The sequence below is a fragment of the Pseudorasbora parva genome, chromosome 13, assembly GCF_024679245.1.
Source record: "Pseudorasbora parva isolate DD20220531a chromosome 13, ASM2467924v1, whole genome shotgun sequence".
Classification (NCBI taxonomy): domain Eukaryota; kingdom Metazoa; phylum Chordata; class Actinopteri; order Cypriniformes; family Gobionidae; genus Pseudorasbora; species Pseudorasbora parva.
Window position 1 is genome coordinate 27,223,356 of NC_090184.1, and position 27,741 is coordinate 27,251,096.

The following is a 27,741-nucleotide window of genomic DNA, read 5'->3' on the forward strand; positions in this document are numbered from 1 at the left end:
TCTAACTAAGAGAGACACTGTGGCTAAAAACAGGGTGAGTGTGACAGTTCAGTCTGAAACACACTCTGACACAATGAACTTAGCAGAAAGCAGATCATAATACATTAGAACCATATTCAAGGTTTTGTTTTTTTGAGAGTGAATTGTGAGAGAGGACTGTGGTATTTTCAACACTGACATAATCAGTTTAATTTATTTTGAAGTTAATCTTACTGACTCAGCTGGACCATAGAGCGTTTTGTGCTCATGAAGTTGTGCGTTGTATTGCCTTGTTACTGAATTATTAGTACCTTTTCATGTTAGATCAGCCAGATTCATTTATGGATGATGTTAAATTATATCCTGCTTTGCTCTAAGGAACAGCTGTCCGTTAGTGACATGAAAACATTTTCTCTGAGCAAACCTGTCACACACTATTTGCATCAATTCCTCACCACTGACTCCTCATACACCTCACTACAACATCCAAAGGCCAACATGTGTTCAATTTGTATTACAAATCCTATATTATCACAAGAATATAATTTTGACTTTTTAATTGTGTTGTATTCCTATAGAAAAAAAAACATTTTTGTTTAAAATCAAGTTTAATATGGGCAAAACAATAAACATCAACCATAAAAACTTATCTTTTTTATATACAGCCAATCCATCAGCCTGTCAACAGAATAGATCACTGATGCTCCAATTGAATTGAATTAAGTTGAATTGAATAATTGAATTTAAATGTATATTGTCTTTGTATTTTTGGCTTGAACTGGTCTAGAGCTCCATCGCTGAAAATCGTCACAGCTGTTCTGAGGATGAAGACAAGCTGAAGAACAATGAAGCAAGACACCTAACCCTAGATGCTCTCGATGACCTGGATGGTGCCTTACATGGCTGACATCACCGTCTGTGTATGAATGGGCGAATGTGAGGCAATATGTAAAGCGCTTTGGATGGCCATAGGCCTGTTGAAAGCGCTATATAAATGCAGTCCAATTACCATTTGTAAGAAAACACTAATTTTACCTGGTTAAAAACAGCTCTGTTTCCAGCAAGCCATTTCAGTTCATGTGACTTTAAATGATAATGAGCTTTGCTCACCCCACCCCTCTGTTCTGTGGGGTGGTTTTACACAACACACATAGAGTGTTGCCTTGACAACAGTTGAGGGAATATTTTTGAGAATGTCAACGGAAGTCTCTGTACACATCTGTACAACCATACGAAGAACAAGATGACAGCCCCAACGAAGTTCGACAATTAAGGCTCAAACAGGACGTTTCTGAATGGTTGGTTAACGTAATGTCACTTTGATCTATCTTTGTAAGTACTGGCAGGGTAACATTAGCAATGAACAGTGATGGGAATAACGGCGTTATAGATAAACAGCATTACAAACGGCGTTAATTTTTTCAGTAACGAGTTATCAAACTGTTACCGTTACTGAGAATAAAATGCGGTGTTACTATAATTGAGCTCACTGAAGCGGTTTTCATCCGAACAGGCGCGCTCTCTGTCAGCGGACCTGTTGGGGGGTGGGTGTTGTACACATAACTGATTATGATAGGTGGGTGTGAGACAACCACAACTGATGATGATTCATGATTGGCTTAGGTAGACATATACACTGGTCTAGAGCTCCATCGGTGAAAATCGTCACAGCTGTTTTGAGGATGAAGACAAGCTGAAGAACAATGAATTTAAATACAACAATTCAATTTTTAAAAAATAAATAAAAAAGAACATAATCCACCAACGAAGAGTAATCAAAACAAGTAAGAAGACAACCCCTGCATCCCAATTTGCATACTATTTATAATGAATAGTATTCGAAAATATAATTAGTATGTCCCAAATCGTAGTATGTTGAAAAGAGTATTCCAAAGACACCCGGATGGTCTACTATTTCTGGTCAGAATTCGCACACTCTAACGGCTGATATTGCCCACAACCCATTGCGAGTTGAAAGTGGGTTAGATTAGAACTGCAAATCCGGATAATACATGTTAAAAAACTACAAACATGGCCGATGTATGAGTCCGATGGTTGGTTTAGATAAAGGGGGTTGAGTGATCAGTTAGCCTATCAGTATTTAACCTGACAAAAAGATATTTATTCAGTGTTGTCCACATTATATTTCACCTGCAGCAGCATTGTGAACTTTTGTAATGACACGTTTGGCCTCTAACTTTTAAATGCATCATAAGGCTATAAACTGCAAACACATGAGGAGAGTCTCTGCATTAAAGACACACACATGTCAGATCAATGTGCGGCTACATTTCTCTCCGATACGGTAGGAAATGAAACTGAATGTGGAGGATTAACTGTGACGATGATTGACAGTGTAGGACGTTTAAATGGTGAAGGGATGCATGTAACCAAGCGACAGAGTCTGTTAAAGATGACGAAGTAGTATGTCCCAAAGCTTGCATACTCTTCTGCTACACACTCAAAAGTATGTGCTTTTTCTACATAAAAAGAGTAAATACTGTTAGGACTGTTAGTATAAGTAGGCGAATTGGGACGCACCAAACGTAACATTGTATAGCACAGACAATACAAGACAAAGAGTAATATAACTGAGGACTTTATAAACATGTGAACTAATTAAATAAATGAGGAAGCAGAGGTAGTGGAAAAGGTGTGTGATAATCAGTGATACAATGAATAACCATGGCGACAAGAGTAAACAATAAGGAAACAAAAAAACACTAATGCTGCGTCCCAATTCGCCTACTTATACTACCGTACGGAGCTATGATGCTCATTTACAATCATTTATATTCGCAAAGGTGCTAACTTCTTGCTTATTTGAAGGAAACAGAGGAGAAAAAGGGTGCATAAGGCAAGAGAAGCTGTTTTACCTTTTATTTTAAGTCACGGTGTACGACTTTCATAAACATAGCATCCGTAGGGGCTGCCATTGCTGACATGGGTTTGACTGCTATTCCAGTGCACTTTCACGGGTAGAAGGTTGGAAAAATACGGGTTGCCTGGAACAGAGCATAGGGCTCACTCAGGTAAACTATTCACTCATACCCAATCTTCAGACCAAGTCTGCAAAACTGCAAACACCGACCTTTTTACTGTATTGATCAAATAATAACAGCCTTGGTGAGCATAAGAGACTTCCAGTACAATTGTACAAGTTCCTTAATTTGCTTTAAATCTACTGATACTAAAACGGTTAGTAGATTTAGCTTTAGGGTTATGATGTTTTTGATTTGTAGTGATCCTTTTGCTTTGCAATTTTTTGGAATATGTCACTCACACACACACATCATCTATAAGCATACATGACTGACATGCACAGCAGTTCTAAATGGCTACTGTTGTCCTTCATATCAGCGGATGACAGGCTGATGTATGTGGCCGTTCAGCACTTTGAGGTTTTGGTGGCAGTGAGCAGAGGGCTGTAGTTGACTGTATTGAATTCCCCTGGTAATCGTTACTGTGAGCTACACTTCCACTGCACCAATTCTCAAATCTCACTGACAGCCAATCTATCAGCCTGCCATCAGAATAGATCACTGACGCTCCACACCTTTACCAACATCTGTGGGGGGAGACGGACTTGTTTAGGGCTATTGGAAAAAGTTTTACTATAGCCTACATTTAGCCTACTATACAGATGAAAACATAAAAAACACAAATGCAATAGCATAAAAGCAAGATGACAACATAAGTTCTAGCCATAATCAAAACAAACTATACCTATGCTATCATGCTGCCTATACTTTTCAGTGCATGACGAAATCGGAGCTGCTAACACAAGCTCTGCTGGGAAATGTAAGGAAAACATTACATTTAACAGTCTTTTTAAAGAGTTGATGTTGGCAATATTAATCTAAATGTAAAAAAAGAAGAAAAAGGATATTTAATGCTTCCTTCCCATGTTTTTTTCTTCTTTTTTACATTTAGATTAATTTTGCCAACATCAACTCTTTAAAAAGACTGTTAAATGTAATGTTTAGCAAATCTCACAATGAATATCAATTTTTGAATATTATAATATTATGATTTAGTAAATCCCCTTCTACCATTTGAATAATTTATTTTTAGTTTTTTAGTTTATTTTTCATTTATTTAGACATTTTATATCAGTCATAATAGGGAAGGTTTTTAACCCTGGATTTGTTTGGTTTATATTATTGGCTCAGTCACCCTCTTCATAACCAGACTCACAGCCAAAGATTCGCTAAACAAATCCAATAATCAATTTACATTTGCACTATAGATTTTATCTGTTGATACATGGCTGTGAAATGACTGCTAGTGGGCCGTTAAACAGAGTTACACATGTGCACACATCTGTTACTGTCAGGGCACATCTGTGCATGGCTGACATCTGAACAAAATGCCCTTCAAATGATCTTCAAAACATTTCCCAACCACTCTGTGGTTAGCTGGCTAAAGCGGTTGTGAAGTTTAGATTAATTTTTATCTGCAATCTCCATTTATTTATTTATAAAGTCACTTAGTGCATCTAATCATATGCATTATCATATAAATGTCCTCTTTTCCCATTCCAGATCCGTTCCATCCTGCATGTGTCACCCTGCACCTGGCCAAATAACTGAATCATTTCTATTAAATATTTTTGCAGAGTGAACTTTTTTGCCAGTGTGATTGTGTGAATGTGCATGCTTATTAAAAGTTCTGTTTGTGTGATAGCACTTTTGTGGTGTGAGGGAAAGTAACTTTAATCTGTGTGTGTGTGTGTGTGTGTGTGTGTGTGTGTGTGTGTGTGTGTGTGTGTGTGTGTGTGTGTGTGTGTGTGTGTGTGTGTGTGTGTGTGTGTGTGTGTGTGTGTGTGTGTGTGTGTATGTGTGTGTGTGCTCTGACGCAGAGAGCATGGCAGAAATCAATTACTCTACTGCAGGTGTGAGTGAGTGACTCCAGCTCCCACTCCCACCTCTCGCTGTCTCTCACACATGCACTGACTGACATTCAGTGAGCCAATGAGGATATTCTGTCATTAATTCCTATAATACCCACCGGTGCCTCATATTTTCAATAACGTTTCTTTGTCTCCTTTCATTAAGGATTTAAACAAGTCGTTTCTTGGCTAAAACCATTTAGACACACAGTGAATTATAGCACACATGAGATATTTTTCATCAGACCAACAGCTGTGATTATTAGAATTACTGGACTAGCTCATACACAAACGCTCGTATGGAGGAAATGGAGGTTATTTCACAGTGCTAATGGATCTGTAGTTCACCAACACACCTGAGCCACTGGACGTCATATTACACTCACAGGTGCTCCATTACTTTGTGACAGTTTGTGTGTGTGCAAGTCCGAAAGCTTCTGTAATTTCTATGAGCATAATTTATAACAGGATTACTTGGATGATGCAGGATTCAAGCAGACATTCTCTGCTTCCTGCTTTAAAAGGCTTTTCTTGTTATGTCATGCTTTGTCTATAGTCATTATAGTTAGTTTTAAGTAGGTCTAGTAAAAAAAAAAAAAAAAATGTAGAAGTCTGGTGTGTCCTTATTTTGTATATAAAAAGAACTGTGTTTCTTAATACAATGCAGATAATCGATTTCATAACAACTGAAAAATAATACTGACTAATACCAATAATACCACACAAAAAAAAAAACTGTTTCTGTGTAGCCTACATGTATTGAAAATGTAACTGCATTTTAACAAACTTGTTATTGTTAGTTGTTTGAAATTGTATATTGTCTGAATTGGCAATGTAAAATATGATTGTGCATTTTTGTTGAATATTGCTAACATATAAGTGTTCACATCCTAATTATTGTTATTACTTGGTTTGGGAGCTAGATTGAAGGACAGATCATTTTTTCATAAGTTTACAAACTAATCAGCTTTTTGAGATATTTTTATTTATTTATTTTTATACAACTTACTTTTGTTGTTGATTTAGGAAAGGGATTGGGGCTCAGAAATGTAGTATATAACTATACAAAATAAAATAATAATTCAAATGTTATGAAAAAGTTGATAGTTGTCAAATAAACCCTTAGTCAGTATTGTCCAGAATCTGGACAATCAGATACATTACCTGTTTAATTAGAGATGGCGGTGTCAAATACGTCAGTCGCTACTGAGTGTGATGATGCTGTTATGTTACCTTAAGGTTAACAGGGCCTGCAAGCTAGCATTACGGAGTTGTTACAGATACCTGCCAAACACCACAACACCTCATTTAACCCCAGATATCACAGCAGAAAGCATAAACCATGAAGGCCAGGGCTATCAAGAGGGCAAGGCCATTGAGAAACAGTAAACATTTATCTTACAGTGATCTCATTTAGTCTTGTTATGTTAGCACTGAACTCTAACCATTTAAAGTCGGCATAAAACAGAAGTTGCAAAAGGCTTTTTTTCTCTATTGTGACATACACCGATCAGGCATAACATTATAATATTGCATTGGTCCCCCTTTTGCTGCAAAAACAGCCCTGACCGATCATGGTATTGACTCCACTAGACCCCTGAAGGTGTGCTGTGGAATCTGGCACCAAGATGTTAGCAGGTCATTTAAGTCATGTAAGTTGCAAGGCAATGTGGGGCCTCCATAGAACAGACTTGTTTGTTAAGCACAACCCACAGATTCTCAATTGGACTGTCAAAGAAACACCAACATGAGCCCCTTTCACACTGCGATTCCGGCAAATACACGGATAATGTGACCTGGCATTTGTTCCCGGGCCGCTAGATTTGGTCCATTCACACTGCCAGCGAAATACCGTAATATGTGAGCTTTCACACACAACGCAGGTGTGTGTTTTTCGACCCGGGTCAAGTTGACACGTGACATCGGATGTGACGTATAATGGCGAACGATCTCAGCTTCAGCGCGGATAGTAAGGAGCTTCGTGGTCTCGACTTGTGTCCAGTTTGCACACATTTCTGCTTGTTTAATTTTAGTTTATTTTGTATACGAACACTCTCTGCGTTTAAAACACCGACTAGCTCTTCTGGCACTGCAGGGTTGTATTATTGAAAAAACAAGCTCTAGGAGTCGCACGATAACTATGTACACGTTGCGGCATTAGTTTTGGCTTTTGTTTACACAGCGCTCGTCCCGGGTCAAATCCCGCAATATTACTAGGTCCCCGACCCGGGTCGAATTCGGTAATCAATCCCGGGACGTGGTTGCTTTCACACAGAAGACGACCCGGCAATGGTCCGGGAATATTGCGGGTCCGACGTGCAGTGTGAAAGGGGCTATGGATGGCAGGACCCAAGGTTTTCCAGCAAAAAATTGTCCAAAGCATCGCATTGCCTCTGTCGGCATGCCTTCTTCCCATAAAGGCATCCTTTTGCCATGAGTTTCCAGGTAAGCACCCAGGCCCTCCACATGGTGTAAAAGAAAATGTGATTCACTGTGATTCATCAGACCAGTCCACCTTCTTTGGTTTGCTCCGTGGTCCAGTTCTGAAGCTCACGCGCCCACTGAAGCTTTTTCGGTAGTAGACAGGGGTCAGCATGGGCACCCTGAGTGATCTGCGGCTATGCAGGCTCATATGCAACAAACTGGAGGCACTGCGTATTCTGACACCTTTCTATCAGAACCAGTATTAACTTCTTGAGTAATTTGAGCTCATCTATTTGATCGGACCACACGGGCCAGCCTTTCGCTCCCCACACGTGCATCAATGAGCCTTGGCCGCCCATGACCCTGTCGCCGGTTCACTACTGTTCCTTCCTTGGAGCACTTTAGATAGATACTGACAACTGCAGACCGGAAAAACCCCACAAGAGCTGAAGTTGTGGAGATGCTCTGACCCAGTCATCTAGCCATCACAATTTGGCCCTTGTCAAACTCACTCAAATACTTACGCTTGTCCATTTTTTCTGCTTCTAACACATCAACTTTGAGGACAAAATGTTCACTTGCTGTCTAATATATCCCACCCACTAACAGGTGCCGTGATGAAGAGGTAATGTCTCGGTTACGTATGGTAACCCTCATTCCCTGAAGGAAGCAATGGAGACGTACGTCGGACTTAGACCGACAAATTGGGATCACTTCTGGGAGCCCCTATCAGCTTCGAGATATAGAAAACGGGCCAAAGCCACACTCCCACGAAGGAGATAATGTGTGGAAATTACACACATCGACTGGCCGTGGGCAGTGCTACATACGGGAGTCCCAGGGGTGGCCCCGGCCCTAATGGGCGGGGGACAGTCCCCGCACTGAGACGGCAGAGTGGGCTCTGCCAAGGGAAAGACACGGGCTTGCCATAGGGAGCCGTACCGTGGAGAATACACATATGGGACCGCCGTGGGGGTCACTACATATGGAACCCAGCCTAACACAAGTTCCACACTGCATACGAGTGTTGGACCTGCTGTCAGACGCTTCGCCACGTCTGACTGCCGTGGGTTGCGGAGGACTCGACAGGGTTCGCCATTCTGGAGAACTCTACTGGAGCATATAAGCGCACGTATCCGTTCCATGAGGAAGGGAGTGGCGCAGCAAGCCGACACTAGAACGGGCACTTCGGTGCTACCGACTATGAGAAGTGAGTACACGGGAAGATACCAGTTCTACACGTAGGCTATAAAATCTAGCGAACGTGTTGGGTGTCGTCCAGCCCGCAGCTCTACAAATATCTGTCAGCGAGGCGCAACGAGCCAGTGCCCAGGAAGAAGCTACACCCCTGGTGGAGTGGGCTATAATCCCGAGCGGGCAGGGCACAGCCAAGACAATGTCATCCACTTTCCAGTAGGCCATCCTCTGCTTGGAGACAGCCTTTCCCTTTACGAAGACCTACTCTGAGGTCCTAAAGCTTTGTGTTCTGTCCACATACGTCCGAAGTGCTCGGACAGGACAGAGAAAAGCCAGGGCTGGGTCTGCCTCCTCTGAAGGCAGTGCTTGCAGGTTCACCACCTGGTCCGGAAGGGAGTGGTGGGAACCTTGGGCACATATCCAGGCCGGGGTCTCAGGATTACGTGAGAGTAGTCCGGCCCGAATTCCAGGCACGATTCGGATGCAGGTCCCCTACCCTCTTGATAGAGGCCAATGCAGTCATGAGTACTGTCTTTAGAGACAGAATTTTTAAATCCACTGACTGCAAAGGCTCAAAGGGAGGTCTCTGAAGTGCACTTAGCACCAGAGACAGGTCCCAAGAAGGTATAGAGGGGGGGCGAGGCGGATTTAATCTCCTTGCGCCCCTCAGGAACCTGACGATCAGGTCGTGCTTCCCCAAAGACTTACCTTCTACTAGTTCATGATGGCCAGCGATTGCGGCCACATACACCTTGAGGGTGGAGGGAGACAGCGTTCTCTCTAACCCATCGTGTAGGAAGGAAAGCACGGCCCTGACTGAACACCTTCGGTGAGAAGAGCACCAGTCGACGAACAGGTTCCACTTCAACGCATAGAGGTGCCTCATAGAGGAAGCTCTAGCGGAAGCGATGGTGTCTGCCACAGCCTGTGGCTGGCCACCTAGAACCTCCGTGTCCCATCCAGGGACCAGACATGGAGTTTCCAGAGGTCTGGACATGGGTGCCAGAGGGTGCCCCGTTTCTGAGTCAGGAGGTCCTTCCTCAGAGGAATGGGCCAAGGAGGTGCTGTCGCAAGGAGCACTAGTTCCGGGAACCATGTCCTGTTGGGCCAGTATGGCACCATCAACAGGACCTGCTCCTCGTCCTCCCTGACATTGCACAGTGTCTGTGCAAGAAGGCTCACTCTGGAAAACGCATGTTTGCGTAGGCCGCGGGATCAGCTTTGTGCCAGCGCATCCGTGCCGAGGGTCCCCTCGGTCAGGGAATAAAACCACTGGCAATGGGCCGTGTCCGGGGCGGCAAACAGGTCGCAGATCCCAAGCGAGCCCAAATCAGCTGGACCACCTGGGGATGGAGTCTCCACTCTCCCAGAAGCACTGGCTACCATGGGGGCTCGTCGGCCGCACGATTGAGCCGGCCCAGAATGTGAGTGGCACGAAGTGACCTCAGATACTTCAGACTCCATAACAGGAGGTGGCGGGCGAGTTGTGACATGCGACGGGAGCGTAGACCACCCTGTTTGTTGATGTCCGCTACAACCACAGTGCTGTCCGTACGGACCAAAATGTGCTTGCCCTGGAGCGGCGTCTTGACGCGGATCAGGGTAGGACGAACTACTAACAACTCTAGGCAATTGATGTGCCATTGCAGTTGAGGCCCCGTCCGCAGACCTGAAACCGCAAGCCCGTTGTACACAGCACCCCAGCCGGTGGATGAGGCCTCTGTGGAGACAATCGGATGCCTGGATACCTGTTCTAGGGGCACCCCCGCCCATAGAAACACAGGGTCTGACCACGGGCTGAAGGTCTGGCTGCACCTCGGTGTAACTAAGACCCAAGATCAGCCGTGACCCGCCACTTTTCTTGGGTACAACGAAGTATGGGCTGTAAAAGCCGGTCTTCATATCGGCTGGAGGGACCGGCTCGATCACGTCCTTCGACAGGGACCCCGGGCGGACTGAACCGCATAGCCGAGTCTGATGGTGCGGATGAGCCAGCGGGATGGGCTGGGGAGTGCTTGCCAGGCCCCCAGCGACTGCACCAGCGGGACTAACGGCACCACAGACGTACCCACAGCGGGGCAGCGCAGCGGTATGCAGGGACCAGATCCAGACGGCATGGAGGGAGCCCGTGGTGGGGTCTGCGTGCCCGTGGCAACACTTACCTGCTTCCCACGCGCCCCTGCTGCCGATTGGAGAGGCGCCTGAGGGTGACAAGGCATGAAAGCGTCGAACACCACCAAGCGCGCTCTCTTGGCACCCAGAGATTTTGGAAACTGCTCTTTTTGTGAAGTTTTGGGGGACAGATGTATTTGTCACAAGGGAGCCCCCCGGCCCTCCTCCGGGGGGAGGAAGTGGTGCTGCTGCCACTTCCTGTTGAGCAGGATACTCCATCTTTGGTTGGCCCGTCTCAGGGTCTCTTGCAACGGCGCTTGCCACCTAGCTTGGCAGCGGCCTGAGCGGGCTGGACGTCCTTCCTGTGGCCGGCTCCACGCCTACGCCAGGGTGGAGGCTGCTGCTGGGCTGCGGCGGGGGCGGCAGCGGCGGGTGGACACCTTATCGGTCTCCCTCATGTCGGCCAGGTTGAGCCAGAGATGCCGCTCCTGGACCACCAAAGTGGACATCGCCTGGCCAATAGTGCGAGGGCGAGGTCCGTCGCCGTCCAGAGCTCCCAGAGGAGCCCTGGGCCAGGACTACCCTCGTGCATGTCCATGAGTGCCTGTGCTTGATGCACCTGAAGCAACGCCATGGCATGCAGGGTGGGCGCAGCCTGGCCACAGGACCTGTAGGCCTTCGCGGTCAGACCGGAAGAGACTCTACAGGCCCTGGACGGGAGCTTCGGGTCCCCGCGCCAGCTAGAGGTGGATGTCGGACACAGTTGCATTGCGACGGCCCGCTCCACCGTCGGGAGACCCTCATACCCCCTGGCCTGCCCGCCGTCAAGGGTAGTGAGGAGGAAGGAGCCACTAGGTCGCCCACGGGTGCTAAATGGTGCTTTCCACGACCTAGTCAGCTCCTCATGCACCTCCGGGAAGAAAGGCACCGGGGCGGGACGCTGAGAACCAGCGCAATTCCACTCAAGCCCGACCTTTAGCTTGCTCTAAGCCCAGGCACGTGTTACAGCGCTTGTGACCGTCAGCGGGCGACAGGGAACGACCGCATCCAGAAATGCACGGGTGGAAAGACATCCTGAAAAGGACGGCACGTCACACGTGTAGCTCTTTTGTGAGGAAAATTTGCTCTTTTAGGTGTTGAAGCACCCAGGGATCGACCGCGGCAGAAATAAACAGGTTTTGTGTGCAGCCTGTTTTCTGCTCTCACCAGCAAAAGGAACACACCCACCGAACTAACTTTGTGTGGTGTGAAGTGCAATTTGCTCAGTTTGCTGTGAAAACAGCAGCTCTCTCAGCAGCAGTGAGATCGCGGTCGCGCTGTCTTGTGCCGTCTGGCCAACACAAGAGCAATTTCCCCCGGCACACGCTTTCTCTCTCTCTCTTGCTAGATAGCAGGCAGTCAGATGCTTCAACAACGCTGTTCAGCTCCAAAGTGAATGACAACGGTGTGTGGTGATCGTTTCCACTTTATACCCACGCACCGGGGCGGGGTGCGATATGCCAATGTTCATTGTCTCGTTTTCTATATCTCGAAGCTGATAGGGGCTCCCAGAAGTGATCCCAATTCGTCGGTCTAAGTCCGACGTACGTCGAGCGTGACCGCCTGAAAGGAAATCAGTGTTTGTCACTTCACCTGCAGTGCTCAACAGTATGCCTTATCAGTGTATATTAGAGTGAATTGGCTTCTTGTACAAGAAAAAAATGTAGGGCGCAATTGGATCATTGGATGGTTTGGTATTGGTCAATCTCATGTGAGTGACAGGTTGTCCTACCCTTACACCAGTGAAGGTAAGAGATGTCACTGCAAAATGGAGGGAAATTGCTTTGATTAAAGAATATGTCTTAAAAAAATAATCATGTGCACAGATAAATAATATTTTTGATATCATGATAATATGATAATATTACATATGATAATATGATAATCATGATAATAATAAGATTTTGGTATCATGGGGACTTTAAAAGACAATGCATTTTGTGTGCTTGAAACTAAAAGCTTTTTTTGATTGACCCTTGTGGTTAGGAGGGTTTTTTTAAGTGAAGAAACAACTTGAACTTTAATAATATCCAACTGGATTTATTGTGCCAGAGCAGCTGCCATTTTACTTGATTAAATGTATTGCTTAGAAGTCATTAGGGAGTGGGAAAAGGAGGCGAAATGGAGAGTATAGTATGTGAAGGGAAGGAGAGGAGCGGATAGCAGCATCTGTTGTGTAGTTCACACTGTAACTGCCTATGGAAGAATCTAATAACAGCACACTGCATCAGAGCACATTATATTCATCTCTATAAAGCTCAGCGCAGGGCGGCGGATGCCATGCGAATTCCCATGGAGGTACTGAAGGGAACCAGCCACAAAACCCCATAAACAGCTCACTCATAAAACACATTCTATTTTAAAAGCACCATTTCAGTAATGCACCATTAGTAAGACTCGTAATCAGGCCGCTGAATTTCCTATCTGCCGTTTGTGATGTGTGTATGTGAGCGCTGGTAATCTACATCAATGCAGCGCTCTATCAGAGGCCGGATTTGTTTTTTACCCACAAATCACACAGGAAGTAAGTGGTGGCTAATGCAATAACTGAGTCTGAGTAGTTATGGGAGTGTGTGTGTGTGTGTGTGAGAGAGAGAGAGAGAGAGAGAGAGAGAGAGAGAGAGAGAGAGAGAGAGAGAGAGAGAGAGAGAGAGAGAGAGAGAGAGAGAGAGAGAGAGAGAGAGAGAGAGAGAGAGAGGCTGTTTGGTAAATGGTCTTTGGCAAGTGAGGAGAAGTTTTCGTTGGTCGTATTTCCAGTTTAATTTACTTTGTCTTTCACTGGTTTATTGAGATGGTGCAAAAAAGTGCTCGGTTGTTTCTGTAGACATGTTGGGTTGATTTTCAACTTGGTTGTAAGAGGTTCATTCGGACCTGAACAGCTGCTTGGGTTATTTTGTCACACAACTGGTTTATTCATTTTTCATTCTTTGTCAAACTTTCTGGTTCACAGGGGGCAGGATTTATTGGTACGTTTATAAGAATATTTATTTACCTGGGATAACAGGAAGCTCATATATTATGAAATTATCACGTATTTAAAAGGAAAACAAAGGTGTTACGTAGCCTATTAAATCCATACAGAGCACCGTATGTCCCATATTTTAGCACCTCACACTTTTAACTGCCCTCCTGTTTGTCTCCCTCTAGATGACACATAAACTCTGGCCTCACTCAGCTGGATGGTCTTTATAAAATCCTGTAAAATATTTATTAAAAGACTGGCATTTGTGTTAGCTGGAAACCTTGTACAAATTAAGATGGCAATGTTTCAGGCATTACAGAAGGCAATTTGGTGACTTTGTACTGTATATTTCAAAACTGTATTCATTAACTTATAAAAGAGTAATTTACCACCCTTGAACTGCTTAAAACCACTTTGTATTTTATTAAAGCGACTGATAATTAGCATTATTTAACTTTTAAAGAATCACCTTTAGTGTATAATACAATACAAAACAGGTTTGTGTTTGTGGTTTGTGGTCAGTAAGTTTTTTTATTTTTTTATTATTATTAATTAATTAACACATTATTTCAGGAAGAATGCCTCAAATTCATCAAAGGTTACAGTAAAGATATATAGTTACAACATTAAACGTTAAAGATTCCTGGGGGAGGGGAGGGGGGCGTGTTTGGGGGTGTATAATGGTTTCCAAAAAAAGATTAAAGGGTCACCCAAAAATCAAGTGTATATATATATATATATATATATATATATATATATATATATATATATATATATATATATATATATATATATATATATAAGCTCCTTCAACATTATCAGCAGCTGTCGCGTTTCTCAGGAGCCAATTACCCTCCTCCATCCCCAGCTCCTCCTCTCTGGATTTGGCATTGTGATTCCCCTTCAATTAGACTAATTATTTTCCTCCACTGACAGCTACACAACTACCACTTTGGCACTTCAAAAAGATCATAAAGAGATTGTAAAACTAATCCATATGAATTGTGCAGTTTAATCCAAATCTTCCGAAGAGACTTGATCACTTTATATGATGAACAGATTGAATTTAGGCTTTTATTCACATCAGTGAACATAAACAGAAGCTCAACCGCACCTGCTTGATGCACAAGAACAAACCTCATTGGTTCTTGCAGACGTTTAAACCTGTTGAGTCACACGTCAATGAACCTCATTGATTCTCGCACGTAAGTGAATGTGCTTGAGCTTCTGTTCGCAATAACTGATGTGTGCATTTATGAATGTTTATATGTGAATAAAAGCCTATATTCAATCTGTTCATCATATAAAGCGATCAAGACTCTTCAGAAAAATTTGGTCTAAACCACTCAATTCATATGCATTAGTTTTACACTCCCTTTATAAACTTCACTGAAGAGTCAACGTGGTAGTTGCATAGATGACAATGGAGGGAAAGAGAGCTCTCAAATTTCATAAAATAAAATAATAATAATTTGTGTCCTGAATTCATAGAGGTTTGGAATGATATGAGGGTGAGTAAATAATGAAAGAATCATTTGATTTGTATCATTTAAATCATTTCATTTGGTCAAAATACAGTAAACAAAGTAATTTTGTAAAATATTATTAAAATTTAAAATAAAGTAACTGTTTTCTATTATAATATTTTTTAAATGTAATTTATCATTTAAAAAAATTAAAATAATTTTATTAAAATAAAATTACTGTCTCAAACCTTTGAACTGTATTGTATATAAAAAATAATGTAGCTTTTACTGGTAATTATAAGGTATTTAATTATTTTTTCCTTTAAAATGCATATTTACAATTGATTAAATCTAATATTTGTTTTCAGAACCTGACATTTTATAATTTTTTATCTTAAATCTTTTATAATATATTTTTAATTAAATTAGAATTATACTTTTAATGTTGCAGTTTTGCCTTCTTTTTCTTTAAAATGAAAACCTTTTTTTAGAGTGGAAAGTATTATTTGACTTGCAAGCATTTTTGAAAATCTGCTTATCAATGCTATTAATCTTTGTTAAGTAGAATACTGCTAAGACCACTGAAGTCAGGTGATGTGTGAATAAATAATACACCAAATATACAGAACCAGATCAGTTTGTAACAGATATATTTGGCCTTCTGAGAAGAGAAAATCGACAGTGAGAGCCAGGCAGACTGTAAGATCGCATTAAATCCCATACATAAGAGGATATCAGCTGAATTTTCTCCCGGGCTCTGTGAGAGCTTGAGTTTTGTGGTGTGGGAAGAATATTGAAAACATTCAACCCCTCCATAACGATGAATTGCTTGAAACTTTCATAATAATAAACAATTTTTCATGCAAAGTTTGTGAAAAATGTTTTGGTGAAAGTGTTGAAAAATGAATTAAGTGTCAGGCCCTGGGTGGTGTAATTCTTCACTGATATTATTGTTATGATGTTTATGCTTGGATCAGTTTAGGATGAGTTGCATCTACTGACTGATAGCTCAACAATCAGCATTTATCCTGTATTTTATGATTAAACTGAACTTCTAGTGTGGTGTCCTTTTGTGTTTCACTTAAAATTGGAAACAGAAAACAAAGGAACAAGGACAACCACAATAATTCTCTTCAACTTCATGGCCTGTTGTGATCTGTTGTCAATTTGAAGACCAACCTGTGCGGCTATTCAATATAGTTGTTAAAAAAGAATCTTGAAACCTTTTTGTGCTTTCAAAACATAAAATTAAAACCTAAAATACTGAAGTTTGTGGGGGGGGGGGCTGCATTTCTTTTTGAGCAAAAACATAAAACCTACAATCCTGTAAAATATAATTGCAATTACAGTCTTCTGTTTTTATATATTTTAAAATGTAATTCATTCCTGTGATGTGAGTTTCATTTTCAGCATCATTACTCCAGTCAGTGTCAGATGATCCTCAAGAAACGAGATGGATCTCACGAAAATGCATATAAATAGTACGAGTTTGCAATCTCGTGGAATTTATACGCCAAAATGAGTTTTGGCATGCGTATGGTACACGGTTTGTCGCGTGCATATGATTAATGATACGCACTTATGGCGTATTATACATATGAACTAATGATACTAATTCCACAGGTAGTTTGTTTCTGTATTGATAGATTGCATATATAATATAAAGTATTTGCTCTGGCTCTTGTTTTAAAACATTTTTGTTCCGTTATTATTGCTTATTGTCATCTGTTGACGACACGCCGGATGTGGCGGTTGGTCTGTGTTGTATTTGTCCCGCCCCTCCTCCACTGTGATTGGACGGCTGGGTGAAAAGTGACAGTGATGAGCGCTGCGTTTTACTCAAAGTTGAACATTCTTCAACTCTCGGCGACCAGTATCATTGGCGATCGCATTCTTACAAAGTTCCTTTATATTAAACAGTCAAGTTGATTACACACTAGGGATGCGCGGTATACCGGTACTGGAAAAATACCTGTATATATTTTATTTAAAACGGTACGATATCATGATTTGGCACATTTCGGCATACGCTGCTTTTCCGAAGCTCACCGCTAGATGGCAGCGCTCTACCCAAACTGACCCGAAACAACCTGCAAATGTGACAACAACATAGACGGACAAAATGGATAAAGCAGTTGAATCTCACTCAAGATGCCCAAAACGAATTAATAAAGAGAGGAGTAGAAGTGACATTTGTAATGACTTTGCTTATAAAACTGATGAAGAACCATCAAACCTAGCCAAGAAGCATCTTTCACTATCCTGACTTTAAGACTTCTTAAGAGATCGACAGGTCAGTGAATCATTCAAACCATCTCATTTAGACATTTAATTTCTTTTAACACTGATCAACGCACACACATAGAGTAACATAAGATCGAATATCACAATCTCCAGCGTTCGTTTCAACCAATGACATTTAGATCTCATTATATTTGCACACGTACTATTGCACTATTTACATTCGCGTTAGACACAACCGCCTGTGTTTATGTGAATACCCACTAAAGACGGACATTTGTACATAATTCTGTGTATTTGACTGTTTAAGGAAACTTAATGTGTAACGTGCGAGTGTGACTAAGTAACAGGCGTGTGTGTGTGTGTGTGTGTGTGTGTGTGTGTGTGTGTGTGTGTGTGTGTGTGTGTGTGTGTGTGTGTGTGTGTGTGTGTGTGTGTGTGTGTCTTATGAGCTCATATCTCCTGTAACTTAACTGGGACTCAGCTCTGGACAAAAACTCGAACGGTGAGTGGATTATAACTTAAACACCTGTGGTTGTGGTTGGTCTGTGATTGGCTACATTGCTCACCGCTTTTCCCTCTAAAAGCAATCAGAAGCAGCAGCAGGCAGTGGTTTGATTTAGAAAATTACTCGCTAGTATCAAGTCCGTCTCCCTCTGTCCGAGGGCACAGGAATGACCATGGGGGGACAAATGACCCCCCCCCCCCCCCCCCTTATAGGCTTATAGTGACTTATAGGTCTGAAACAGTTTCTCTTTCCTTACAGCAGCTTCCAGGGACAATCTTTGAAATTATAAAACAGCCCCACTTCTATAGCCTGAATCTTTTCACAAACTGAGTGTAAACAAGTGGGCGGAGCCTAACAAGTTGTATATGAGAAAACTGTCAGGTATTGCAGTTTCAGATCCAATTGCCAGGCCGGGACCCTGAATGCACTCTGCTTTCAGCTGCTGTGCTGATTTCCTGCCTGTTCCGACTAAAGCAATAACATAAACATGGATCCGGGATCAGCCTCCTGCACTGTTACACCTCTTCAGTCTACTGTATGGGGAAACAGCACCCTGTTCTGGGTTCAGCCTGCCGGTGAGTGCTGAACTAAAGCGAATGCAGGGTTCAGAGGTGTGAAATAGAGATGGGTTTTGTCTCACTGGGCTGGAAATTGGCTCCCGCTGTGTACCCCAATCCCGCTGTCCACTCATCCATCTCATATTTCCCTCTTTTGTTTCGCTCTCTTCATCCTTATTTGTGTGCAGACTACAGATCCAGTCCATTTCCCATGCAACTATCATTCTGTTTTTTTTGGCTCGTTTTGTTCTGCGTCCTCTAGTCTATAGCTTCCGCTTCCTATTTTAATTAACCGGCATTTTACCATGTCACTGATAAATGGACCACCTGGGGAACAGAACTTTGTCTACCGCTGTTAATTGAGCAGATTCGTTTTCTGTTAGGCTGCAGAGAACTATTCTCCTTCCTGTAGATGTTAGATGAATGGGGAAAGACAGAAAATGAGAGTGAGAGAATGGGCGGGGAAGGTAAGGGCGAGGCGAAGCACTCTCGTGGGTTATCAGTAGATATGTTTGCCACGGAAGAGCGCTGGCAGGCTCAGTTATCCAGAGCTATAATCACGTTTGGAAGATTGACCCGAGGTGGAACTCAGAACTCGGGAGAACATTCCGGAACGCGGAGCGGGGGCATCTGTCACTTTTCCTGAGTGATGGGCCATTGGCTGCCGCATAGTTGGAAGAGATGTATTAGGCTTTGAGCAGGGAGGGCAGTCTGCTTTTATGAATACACTAGAAAACATTCATCTAACGCCGCTTTTTCTCAAAGCCTGCGCACCGAATCGCTTCCCGCACATATCTATAATAACTATGATCATATGCTCATTTTATTAGGCCCATTAAATAAAATCTCTAATGCAATTCTGTGTAGATAGCCGTTTGTCAGAAGGACTGCCTGTGGGTCCTTTTTATTTAACCCACTCTTAAATCTCTAATGACATCTTATTACATTTACATGCTAATTTGTTCATTTTCTCCTTCATTTACCCTGTTATGGCCCCATATCGGCCATTCAGGGATAAACTATGGTCATTTTAGTATTAGAAGGCTTATTATCCCTTTCATCCTAACAAAATAGGATAAAAGCATGTGGTTTATTTATACCTACTTTTTTAGAGTTATAAATCAAGTATTGACAACAGCAGAACTCCATATGTGGAAAACAATGGCTTTTTTACAATACTGCATTTTTTCGTATTCGATATTGCTAGATGATCATCTTATTAACACTACTACTGAAATGTCATTGTTTTATTTAAATTCTTGATATATTTTTCTAAACCTCAAGGATTGTTGACTGAAGTGGATGCGTTCTTGGTGTGCCTGTACTTTTATTGATTAGGGCGACAGCCCTTTTGATGTTCCCAGAAAATTTGCAGCATAAAGCATTCTTTTCCTTTAAATGACGAGTCCATCTCTCAAATTTCCCATTCACTGAGGGGGCGGAACACATCTGGTCATCAATAGTATAATGTTGGATGAAGAGGAAATAGAGCTAAGGAGATTTTTGGAGAGGAAATGACTCCACCACACTCAACGCAACCACACACACATTACAGATAGACCTATTTGTGAACAGAACACACTCATCAAAACCCATAAAATGTACACACACAAACCACACAAGAGACGCAATAGTAAGTGGATGTGATGTCTCTTCAACAATGGACACTTGTGGGCCTAACATATACATGCATAATAGGAAAATGAACATTTCCACCACAGTTTCATTTCAAAACTTTAATGATGGATTGTGTTTGACAATATTCTTTTTTTTTTAATTGGAGGGAAATTGTTTATAGCTAGCATAATTATCTACAGATAGCATTTAATATTAACAGTAAATAGCACAGTTAATATACACAGTAAATATTATTATGACTTTTTGCATAATTTTCCAAAATTACAACTTGATTATTCCATGGTGAAAAAGCCAATAACTCTTCTTTTTAAATATTATATAAATACGATATAATATTATAATATATAAAATGAAGTATAGACAAATACAAATTCGTACAAATTAGCTACCTCGTACAAATATGTACGAATTGGCTGTGAGATAGCGTTGGAGAGAACTGTATCTTTCAACATAAAGACACAAAGCCCAAAGCTTATTGCGATTTATTGAATAAACATTCACGATGAAACCTGAAAAGTGATCAGCCCCACAATTCCCCCCCCCCCCCCCCCCCCCCCCACACACACACACACATACACATACACACACATACAATTGTATTAATTTATTTGTTCATTTATTTTGATATTTTACTTTTACTGGTGTACATTTTGGGATCATGATGAAAGCAAAGTAAAAGTTTGAAGTATTTTAAAATGTGACCTTCATATAACAAAAAGTTATTTAAAAAAAAACCACTGAAGTATGTAAGCTTGAATAAAAATCCATCCCTGGACATAAAAGTGCCCATAGTTAAAGTGACAACTAACTACCCACTCACTAGCATATGCACATTGCCTTTGTCTTTCACAAACTCTCGAACTCACACTCACACACTTCAGCCTCCCCCACACAAACACATCGCCTCCTATGTGGATGTATCTACTGTCGTTCATGAGTGAGTGCTTGAAATGAGATAGAGATGCTCCCTGTGGATGAGAGTTTTTTTGAGTGCCTGAGAGTTTGAGAGCGAGACGGAGAGTTTGTGTTAGTGGCTCTGAATCTCTTTAATATCTGTGAAGAAGGGATGAAATCGGGCGAAATAAGAGGAAATAAAGCAAGTAGAATGGTGTGATGGTGAACATGGATTCCATCTATCTGTGTGATGCTCCGAGCTCTCTCTCATCTGTGTGTCTAGCCTTGAGGTCAGATGGCTGTCTGAAATGCTGACCTCTCCATGCTCTGGGATTTTTAAAGCAATGTTTTCTCCTTTTAATAATAGTTTCCTCCCAGGCAGATGGAATTATTACATTCCAGTGCCACATTTTATACAGCACTGCAACTTGTTAAAAATGTTCAAGCAGACAGACAGCCATCCAGACAGAATGAAAATGTTTTTTACCCCTGAGGGGAAATTTTGTACAAAACAGCTGTTAACAACTGCAGAAACTGCACATAAAACAATGTGCAAGTTTACTTGGTCATTTCAGGTTGGTTGGGAAACTTTTTTTCTAGTCGTCTTAAATGCAGAAAAAGTGTTCCAATCAACCTGAATCGATCCCTATATTTTTTTATTAGAACTTCATTATTTTTTTATATGCATACATCATGACACAGGACCTCATTCACTACCCTCCTTCTCATTCATTTTTTAAAGTTAGACATCAATTTTCTTACAATTACTCAATCAAATCAAACAAGAAAACAATGATAAAAAAATATAAAAAATATTTTTAATATTTTTAAAAAAATTAAAAAAGGGATATAGGGTCGCTCACGACCCGAGGTGTGTAACAGTGTAAGTATACTTTTTCTCCACAATTAATTATGGTGGCGGCTATTTGCACTAAGTGTAAATAGAATCTAGTTGCTATTTACACCACGTGCAAATAGCTGTAGATTCTATTTACTAAGTGAAAATAGTTATTTTACACTTTGTATTTACACCATATAAAAGTAGCAGTTCTTTGCCATATAAATATTAATTACATGTAATTTATCATTACAATATATACATACTATTTGCACCTCAGTATTGTTGTACATTAACAGAATGCAATAATAACAGGGTCAATTAATATTTTTTATTTAAATTTTTAAATGGAATGCTGCCTTAAAGGGACAATGAAAGCCCTCCTTATACACCTATCCCTAACCCTACCCAATGAATGCTTTTACTATTATTAAACATTTTGTTTGTCACTTTATTTTCACATTAAGAACATTTTCTTAATTTTTATTGAAAATAAATTCCCTTCTGATGTGATGTGATGAGAAAAGAGAGAAGAGTACACTTTGCAAAAGATGGATTCGAAGCCGTGTTGATCGCGACAAAACAGTGATCTATTCTCATTGCATACGCTTTACTGATTGCACCATTGAGGACGTTGAACTATGGGCATTTTTTTAAACCCTTTTTGGCACAGCCAGGCATTGTTAGGCAGAGCTAGTGCGAATATCAATTCCCAACAAGGCACGCTATTTGCACTTGCTGTGACACTCCGATTAAGGGCAATCTTTGATGACTGAATAAGTGCAATTCAGCTTTATTCCACAAGGTGGCAACGTCTGATACACAACGATTAAGTGTTGTTTCACTCATAGTTACTTCAGGCAGAAAACAAAAGAAAAGGAAGTATCAACAGCAAAACTTGAAACAGCTCAGCGATTTACTGAAGAGCAAGGCTGAACGCAATCAAATATTAGTGTCACCGTCACTTGAAGGTGGATCTGGTGAAGATGCTGTCAGCTATTAAAATATCGATTTTAAAGATGTTGTAAATTATAGATTTGAGAATATGTTTGAGATTGCGAATAAATTCCAGATGCTGAATGTGAAATGGGAAAGGAGCTCTGACGAGGACAGTGATGATGGTATTACACATTTGAACCCTTCCAACTCTATAAAGGAACAAAATATGTTCTTTGTTCTGTAATTGTTACTCTAATATTAGTGTTTTATATTATCGCGACAGGTAGATATCCATTCATGTTAGACATAGATCCGGTTTGCTAAAGACTGAATGTAACATTCATACATTTAAGGGTTAAATGATTCAAAAAATGAGAATAATCACAATTATTAGAATAATCTTTTTTTAAAGAAATTAAGTTAATTTGTATGATGGCTATTGCAACATGTACATGAATTTATGACGGCATTAAATCCTGCAATATCATTTGATCATCAAATCAAGTTTTCAGTAACTGGCAATAATCATCTAAGACTAACCTGGATACATTTGAAAACGGCATTTTTGTTTTTTCACAATGCTCTCTATATACATTGGCTTTTTCAAGTGTTTTCCAAAAGTTTCTCATCCACACTGGAACGCTACATTTAGGCACTGCACAGGCCTAAAACTAAAAAGCTCACTGAGATGATACAGATGCAACAGACATCACAAAATTACAAAGCTATATTCTTCTGGCAGGTTCATTTTATTGAGCAAAATATCTCACCATTCACTGATGCTTCCAGGTTGCTTTAAATCACCTGGTTTAAAACACTAATGCATTTGCCCTGCAATTGTGAGTACATCTTTTCAGGACTGATGTGAATAGTGTACTAAGTAATATCTTTTGCAACAGTGTGAAATAAGTGTATAGCACATACAGGCACAGTACCGATTGAAATTAAAAAAGTTGTGAATGGAAGGCCAAAACTTTTAGGAAAGCCTAAAAAAAATACGACATTTGGTAAGTCTGATTTTCTTCAGAGTTGTGATTGCTTATGGTTTGATTGTAAAATAAATCATTGTTATAATGACCCCCTTGAATAATGATATCCAGTCAATGTGTACTCAAAGTGTACTTATGCTTTATGATGGGACTGAGGGTGTACAGAAAACACATTTTCAATGCATTATTCAAAGCTATTTAAATCGATGAGCAGCCAGGATGAGCAATTCAGTGCAATCAAAATCTATTCATACTGATTATTTGCACGGACAAAGGTTAAACCTATTAATTACAACCGATGAACTCTACATCATCTCTTTTATGAAAGGCAATGGTGTACTTCATTCTCAATTACAGTATGTGAATGTGTGCAGACGTGTGTGACCTGTTGCCTGCTGGCTGACTGATCAGTGTTTTTTCTCATCTCTGTAATGAAGATGTGAATTTCACTCAAATGTGCTTGTGTCCTGCGGATGACACAGATCTATTTATAACCACAATCTCTGCAATAAAAGGGAGAGTTCACCAAAAAAAAAAAACTTCTGTCAACACTCTTACTTTATTACTTTCTTTAATCAGTGGGAGACAAAGTAGATGTTGAGAAGAATTTACTGGTCATTTCTTTTTGGATTCATTTAATGAAATCGATGTAATCATGTATAATCCATATTTATCAAATGGAACTGATATACAGTAAGTATCTACACTACCATTAAAAACTTTGGGATCAGTACATTTTTTTATGATTAAGATTAATTAATACTTTAATGCCAATTTAAATTCAATTGATCGAAAGTGACCATAATGGCATTTACAATGCCACAAAAGATTTCTATTTCAAATAAATCCTGTTCTTTTAAACTGCCTATTTATGACATCATAGATTTTACATTAACATTTAATCATTTAGCAGACGCTTTTATCCAAAGCAACTTACAAAAAAGGGGAGAGCAATAGAAGCAACGAAACAAACAAGGCCAACAACCTGTAAGAGCTGTAAGAAGTCTCAATTAATTAGCACAGTACACAATTTTTTTAAAAAAAAAATTTTATAGCCATCTACAATAGCCACCTAAAAACAAAAACTCACGTACGCAAAATACAGAACACTGGATTTTGATAGCTATGATAACAACCCATTAGGACTAAGGCTGTTGCCCCAACTGTTGTCGTTAATGCAGATTCAGTGGCCCAATGGGTTGGTTTTGTATGGCATTCTAGCTAAACACGCAGCAATAGCCATCTACAACAAAAACTCACGTACGCAAAATACAGTACACCAGATTATAATACCTATGATAACGTCCCCGGTTACGTATGTAACCTTGGTTCCCTGAGAACAGGGAACGAGACGCTGCGTCAGCTGACGCTACGGGGGAACGCCTTCAGCGTGACAGGTGTCTGAAATCGCTATCAAATCACAATCCTACTGACCGTCGGCAGCTGGTGATGTCATCACCGTGCGACCAGGAAGTATAAAAAGGCACCGTGCCAACATGACAACATCCGCTTCGTCTGAAGGGACTGTGGGCAGGCACACCTTGAAGCATGGCCATGTGACGCAGCGTCTCGTTCCCTGTTCTCAGGGAACCAAGGTTACATACGTAACCGGGGACGTTCCCTTTCGAAAGGGAACTCGCGCTGCGTCAGCTGACGCTACGGGGAACGATATACCCACGCCGCCATGCTGAGGGGAGTGCACGCCCCTTACTGGCAGTGAGAACTGCCTGGACGAGTGTTCGCGGAAAGTCTGAACCACTCCCCCTCTAGCCACACAGGCTGCCAGTGACATCATTCCCTACGGTCATAGCCCAAGCTATATGCCTAAGAGAGAACCTAACCAAGTTCTAACTGAGGTTTCCTACTCTCGGCTTGCTCGAGGGCCTGGGACCTACTACTTCCGAAGGAAGGAGTCCCTTAAGGGAATGTGGCTAGGGGACCCGAGGGCGCCACCAGCCGTCACTAATTCGGGAAAAACCTTCACCGAATGCCACCAGGGTGGCCTCCCCTGGCATCACTTCTGTGGGACACCCCAGCTTGGCCAACCCTGTCTGTCAAAACAGAGCCTCCGGACATCGCTCTACTTATGAGCATCCAGACTGAGGGACTGCAAACTGGCAATGTCCTCCTCAGACCGGAACTCGGAGACGGGAATCCTGGAGAGCAGTACTCAGCTTAGTGCTTCTTACCCTTGCCATCGAGGGGAGTCTCTTCTGCTCGATCCTAGGATCTACTGAACACATTTATTACAGGGGTGCTCAGGAGGCCTAAAAAAGGCCTATGGACTGATCTACCCGGGAGGCCCCGAGGGGGGGCCTGCCCGTCTGATCAGACTCAAGCGGCCATAAGCTCGCAGACGACCCTCAATGAGGGGAGCTCTTAAGCCAGCTTGGTAGGAAAACCATGCTGTAGGCTAGCCAGTCCCTGTCCTCCGATGGCGACTGCCGTGTGTTTGGCCGCCCGGAGAGAGAGATCCGTGGTGCGGCGCAACTCAGCCATCGCATCAGGGGGTAGGCCCTCCCCCTGATCGAGGTCCCTCAGCAGATCGGCCTGATAGGCCTGCAACACTGCCATTGTGTGCAAGGCCGCCGCCGCCTGACCCGCCGACGTGTATGCCCTGCCGTTAAGACGCGAGGTCGTCTTTAATGGTTTAGACGGCAGGGCAGGAGCTCTTAGTGTCGATGGCCGCCCAGACGCGAGATAGTTCGCGAACGTCTCATCGATGGGCGGCATCAACACATACCCTGCCTCGGCCAATCCCCCGACATCAGCGAAGTTAAACCGCTGATGCCGATGGATTCGCGCCGAGTAGGGTTTCTTCCATGCCCCCACGACCTGCTCGTGAAGGTCGGGGAGGAATGGAAGGCTCCCGGGAGCTGGGCGGCTATGGTCGGGGAGAAACCGATCGCCCAATCTGTCAGGGCGGGCGGCCTCTCCCCTGGCTCTCTGCCACGGCAGCTGAAGTCTCAGCGCCGCGCGCCCCATCACATCGTACAGCTCCCCATACACGGGGCAGGATGGCTGGGAGGATTCAGCCTCAGCTTCATTTTCCCCCTCATCCACAGCCATCCTCTGATCGACCGGAAGAGCATGGGCTGACGACGAGGAGGAGTCTCCATCCGACTCCTCCTCCGTCAGCCTGCTCTCGCGACCTGGCTGATCATCCGCGAGAACTGTACTCTCCAGACGATGAGCCAGGTCCATCTGGGAGCCCCAGGACAGACGGTGCCGCTCAGCCTCAGCTTGAGCGGGACCACTCCCAGATGCTGGCTCTTCTTCCCTCGAGAAGAAGGCCAGGCGAGAGCGGAGCGTCCTCAACGGAAAACGCAGTTCGCGCAGGAGGCCCCCTCGAGAACCTCCCGCGCGTGCTCTTCCCCCAGGCAGAGCACACAAAGGGTGTGTGTGTCCTCAGGCGTAAGAAACCTGGGACACGGATCAGCGCACTTCCTGTACGCTCCCTTCACTTTGCGTGTGCACTTCATTCTGACTTTCCAGCGAACCAGACAAAAACAGTCCCTGAAGACGAAAGGATGTTGTCATGTTGGCACGGTGCCTTTTTATACTTCCTGGTCGCACGGTGATGACATCACCAGCTGCCGACGGTCAGTAGGATTGTGATTTGATAGCGATTTCAGACACCTGTCACGCTGAAGGCGTTCCCCCGTAGCGTTAGCTGACACAGCGCGAGTTCCCTTTCGAAAGGGAACTATGTAACACACCCGCCTGAAGGCACAAATCCGGATGAGAGACGTAGATATGATCCGGGAGTGTGCGCTTTTTGGTCGTTGCTGTGGTAATCGGTAAGTGCTATTCTGTATTGGTCAGGTGCAATTGGAAAAGATGTGTCTTAAGATGTTTTTTAAAAATGGCTATAGACACGGCAGCACGAATTGAGATCGGCAGGTCATTCCACCAGGTGGGAACGGTCCAGGAAAATGTCCGTGAGATAGGTTAAAGACCTAATAGATAGGTTAAAGACCGCCTCTTCAAAAGAAGATCAACACCTACTTCATTGTTGCAACTTTAGCCCCGCCCACTGGAGTGTTAGTGAGATGATGTGGACAGAA